The following is a 6,000-nucleotide window of genomic DNA, read 5'->3' as shown; positions in this document are numbered from 1 at the left end:
ATTAACGATACCTGAAACTCCACAACAAAACGATGTTGCTGAAATACCCCATACTTTGATATGGTAATAAATAAAGTTGATCGAATGCAAATTGAGGTCAATTAAAATGTTTAGAAGTGATAAAAAATGAAAGGAGTAGTTTAGGATAAAATATTTCGCAAGTGAGAAAATAACAATAAAATAATAAAAATTTTATCGGAGGAGAATTTGTGAGAAAAAAGGCGATTTAGAAGTCAAGTGAGGCATAATAAGGTATTTTGGGTACCAAGGAGACAAGATAAAATTTTTAGAATAAAATAATATTTTATTAATGAAATAATATTAAAATATTAATATTTAGCCTGATGTCGAAATCATTCATGAAGAAGGATCATATGGTTGATCCAAGTGGGGGAGAAGATGACAAGCCCAACTCTATAAAAATATTTGTCATGACATACATGTGATGGATAGCATGTTTGCATGCTAGGAGAGTCTCGAAAAATTTAAAAAAGTCGGTATTGTACCTAGACGTACAACAAAGTTGATTTAAGCCTCGAACTAGATCAAATAGAGAATTCACGATGAAATTAAGAATTTTAAAGTCCCAGAATGGTTTAATATAGTGATTTGGAGTTCGAGGATCAATTTGGAGTCAAACCGAAATTTTCACTATCTAGGGGCAAAATGATCATTTGCCACCTAGGGACAAAATGGAAATTTTAGAAAAGATTTTTTTGGCCCCATTTGACTTATTGGCGTATAATTTGACTTATTGGAGTAAGATTTGAGGTTTAGAAGTGAAAAATTTTAATTTCGGTATAATTTGGAGTAAAATGGTAAAATGGTAATTTTGCCACCCTAGGGGAAAAATTGTAATTTTCCACCACCAAGACATTTTTCTAGCACATGGTCTTCCTTTATCCTCATTTTGACCATTGACTAATTGTGTGGTGGAGATAAAAAGGATTAAAATTTTAAAATTTTAAAAATGGACCAATAAGAAAATGCCATGTGTCATACCTTTATTATTTTATTGTTTCTTTATAAAAAGGCATAAAATCAGCCCATTTTCTTCATATGGCCGGCCAAGCAAGGAAGAGAGAGAAAGAAAGGAAGAACAAAGGGAAAAACAAGAAAACCTAGGTGAAAATTCAAAGAAAAAGTGAAGAAATCAAGGAAACAAGCTAGGTAAGTTAGAATTTCTTTAGTTCTGCTTGATACCTAGCTTACCTATGCTTTTGTTCTTGATTTTCATGGTTGAATATTGAGTTATTATGATGAATTCAATTCTGAAAATGGGTTAGGAGAGAGAAATTTGTTAGATTAATTTGATTTTAAGTTATGTTAGTGTTTTAAGTTAGTTTAGCATATTTAGAAACAAAACAACAAGAAAATAATTTATTTTCTCCCATAACCCTTAATGGTCGAATTTACCATGTGTTGAGTTAGGATGAATTTGATTTTCATTCTAGGAGAATTGGTTAAGAAATGATGAATTATGAGCCTAGAAAAATAATGAGAATTTTCAGAGCAAAAATACGAATTTTTACCCACTAGGGGTATTTTCATAATTTGCTATCGAGACTGATAAATTGAACCTCATTCACAGTTATTAAGGTAATTTAGGTATAATTGGAGTGTAGAAAGTGAGAAGAATTGATTTGGAGTTAAATTGGAGATCATAGGCCGAATTAGGTCAGCACTGCATTTAAGCGGTAGTTGGATAAGTTGTATATCATATCATGCATATATACCAAGCCTGAATTGATTTTATAATGGTCAAGCATTGATGTGGTGAATTACGTATTGTACATTGTGGATAGGTGGTGAGCAAATTACACTGGTAAAAGTACAGAGATTGTGCTTGGAGACTGGGATTAGGAGTACATCGACTCCTAAAACTGTGAGTGAACTTATTATCGTCTTAATTATCTAGAGTAGTTTTACAATTGTGTGATTTTATGGAAAATGGGTTTAAATGATAAATTGCTATGTTTTAGGAGAAATTACGATTCTATAAAATGATTTTATAAATTTTTTAGAAAAATCGAATACTAGTTTTGAAAATAGAGTAATTGGAGACTGCCTGCTTGTGTTGTAAATTTATGGTTTTAAATTGAATGGCTTATGACAATATATGAGCATGAATGGCTAAACTGATTTTGGAGTTAGAATTATTTGTACTGAGTATTCAGCCTTGAGAGGCTAGGTTGCGATAAATTGCCATGTCATGCTAGTATGAATTTTATTGATTGGTGGAGTATATATTAATTATTCACTGCAGAGGGGGTTCCGCAAACCAGCCTATTAGAGGGACACGGTAAACTTCATTATATTCTTACCTCGAACGGAGAGGTGCGTACGATATCTCTTGGGGTAAAGCTTAGGGTTCACTTCACGCCAAACCACCACGTGAAGGGGAACTCAGCCAACGCCAAGGAATGGCTGTATTTTTCTCAAACTAAAAATATATTTTAAGTGTATACAAAAATTTTAACAGCCTTGGGGGACTCGGTTGGATGCCCTGCGCAAGGTATCACCAAGTATGAGTTTTGACACGAGCCAAAGTTTTAAGAAATTCATAAGCCAAGTTGATTACTCAATTTATATGGATTGATTTTATTTGGTTGAAATAAGTTGAAAATTAATGAAATTACAATATGATGTCTTATTTTAATTGTCTCTATTTACTCGATTTTAGATAGTTTAGATGGTATCTGTTTACTCACTGGGATTTTATAATCTCACCACCTTCATTTCCTCACATTTCAGGTTCGGGGAATTCCATAGTTAGCTGACTTTGACAAGGACCTTCATTTGGACTTGAATCGATAAAAGCTGTAGGTTTCTAGCTTCCGATGCATTTTGGTTAGATGTGGGTCCACGTGTCACTGTAAAGAAATTTTATGCTTTGATTATTTGCTTTATAGTATATATGAATATAATTAACTTTTACGCTATAAGAATTATGTACCGATAGTTTTACGAAAATTATTTTACAAGAAAATAGTTATTTTATTGAATATTTTTATTATATTCAAATGGTCAAATTTTCATTTCAAATGAACGTTTTAGATACTTAATTTGTTTTTAAATCATTAAATATATATTTTCTGCTTACCTAATACATTTTTAGCAAGTTTTGAGATTTTCAAGAAAAAAATGAAATGATGAAAATGCCCCTGTGAGCCAGAAAACAAAATGTTATGTTCTGATTTGGAAATGATTTGTAATCCCTTGAATTTTGATATTTGATAACTATTGCTCATCGGGGAAGTGCGAAAGCTGATACGAGAGCCTTGCGGGGTTTCGATCGGCATTCGGGGTGAAGAATGTCAGTCGAGGCTTCGTGGCCGTTGTCACGGGCCCGATGGGGAGTTTCGGGTCGTGACAGTTGCAGAGAGAAGAAATCGTACCTTGTTAGACATGGTTAGGTCAATGATGGCACAAGCCAACCCTCTAATAAGTTTTTAGGGGGATGCCCTTTTGACCACATCATACATCCTCAATCGTGTGCCCTCAAAATCTGTTCCCACAACTCCATATGAGTTATGGAATAAAAGTAAGCCCAATTTGGAAGGCTTACGTCTTGAAGGATCAGCCGGGTATGTACATCACTCATCTCATAAGTATGGGAAACTTGGTCCTAAAGCTAATAAGTGTGTATTTATTAGATATTCATAACATTCTAAGGGCTACGTGATGTATGGAGAACACCCTAATGGAGGGCTAACTGAGATGGAATCTCGTGATGTTGATTTTCTAGAAGATGACTTCCCAACCATAGGTGAGGTTAAAGAAAACCTTGAGCTTTATGAGATGGAGAAGCCTCAAGAAAATGTATCCCAACATGAGGAAATGAATGTGGAAACACATCCAATCCAAAAGACTGTTGAGGTTAGTGGAATAACACTGTTTGAGCTCCACAAAGATTCACAGTTACGAAGAAGTGAACGTGGGCAAATACCCCGTAAACGATTCGAGATAGAAGGTCAGTCTTTCTTAAGTATTCTTGTGGATGTTGATGAACCATCTTCCTATGATGAAGCTTTAAACTCACCATCATCAGACAAGTGGCTTACTGCTATGGAAGATGAAATGAAATCCATGATTGAAAACCAAGTACGGGAGTTAGTTGATCTTCCACCTGGGCGCAAAGCAATTGAAAACAAATGGGTTGTGAAGGTAAAGCGCAAAGCGGATGGATCAATTAAAAAATATAAGGCTCGTTTAGTGGCAAAAGGCTATACCCAAAAAAAAGGTGTGAATTATGAAGAGACATTTTCTCTTGTGGTAAGATTTACATCAATTCGCCTTATCTTGGTTATAGTGGCACATCTAGATTTAGAATTATTCCAAATAGATGTGAAAACTGCATTTCTCAATGGAGAAATCAATGAGGAGATTTACATGAATCAAACAATTGGTTTTCAAGCCAAAGGAAAAGAACACAATGTGTGTCGCTTGAAGCATTCTATCTATGGCTTGAAACAATCATGTCACAACCCGGAACCTCCCTCAGGCCCATGACAATCGCCGCGACGTCCCAATTGACACTCATTATCCGGAATGCCAATCGGAACCCCGCAAGGCTTACATATCAGTTTCTTTCCTTTCCTGTGAGCAATCATTGTTAAATATCGAGTTTTTAGAGAATATTTACTATTTTAGATCAAAAACAATCAAAATAAAATTTTCGCCACACAAGGGTATTTTGGTCATTTTTTTCTCAAAAATTTCAAAACTGGCTAAAACGTAATATACAAGTACAAAATACATAATTCATATTCAAAATGAGTTTAAGAGTCAAAAATCTTCATTTAAAACGAAATTACGGTTATTTGAATATAATAAGAAAATAAAAGAAATATTAAGGGAAATATTCTATTTTCTTATAAAACAATATTTATAGAGTTATACGTGAATAATTTTTATAGCGTAAAAGCTAAATAAATTTATACATACTGAAATACAGTAAGCCAAAATATTTAATTTAATTTACAATAACAAGAGGGCCCCCGAATAAACAAAAGTAAAGAGGACTGTGAACCTACGATTTGGAAAATGCAGATCCAATGGTAGTCCTCGATGAGATCAGCTATCTACAGTCTATACTGAACCTGAAATGGGTGGAAAGGAGTTGGGTGAGATTTTGCAATCCCAATGAGTAAACAGACATTATCATAAATATCTAAAGGCGAGTAAAATGGAGGCAAGTTTAAACAACAAATTTCAACTCATTTCATAATGTTTTCAATTTATTTCTTAAACCACAAAGTATTTGTAATTTACCAAAATAATTGTTAAGGCTTATGGCTTTTATTAAAACAAGGCTCAAGCCAAAACTAATCCTCGGGGATACCTTGGCCGAGGTATCTAACCGAGTCCGCCAAGGGTGTTAAAATATTCACACGTGAAACACATTTTTATTTTTAAAAACAAGCCGTCCCTTGGCGTTGGCCGAGTTACACATTCACGTGGGGGTTCGACGTGAAGTGAGCTCTAATACTACCCCAAGAGTTACCCTCCTCGCCTCTACAACCGGAGTAACTATATAACTGGGTTTATCGTGCCCCTCTAATAGGCAGTCCACGGAAACCCGTCACTGCAGTGACTAACCCACCAATTTTAATAAAATTTCGACAGTATAACACGGCTTTTATTTATTTATCCAGCCTGCATAGTAAAACAACTTACATAAATTTCCCAATGCATTCACAAAATATAGCCACATATACTCATTTCTCATAAGCCATTCCTAGGAAAATATATATTTTTCAAGTCAATTTGTAGCCTCCAATTACTCAATTTCATAATCAATACAATATATTTTTATTTGTCACATTTATTCCTAAAACATCAAAAATCCCGTTTTAATCTCGTTCTCATTTCATAAAATACATAAAGGGCATTTAAAATAAACTCTAGATAATTTACAATAATAATAAGTTTACTCACCGTTTGTACAAACTAAAAGCTTTCTAAGCGCCCCGATCACTACTCGTCGGGTACGACTTC

The sequence above is a fragment of the Theobroma cacao genome, chromosome 6, assembly GCF_053813885.1.
Source record: "Theobroma cacao isolate CCN51 chromosome 6, ASM5381388v1, whole genome shotgun sequence".
NCBI classification, from domain to species: domain Eukaryota; kingdom Viridiplantae; phylum Streptophyta; class Magnoliopsida; order Malvales; family Malvaceae; genus Theobroma; species Theobroma cacao.
This window is presented reverse-complemented; position numbering follows the sequence as displayed.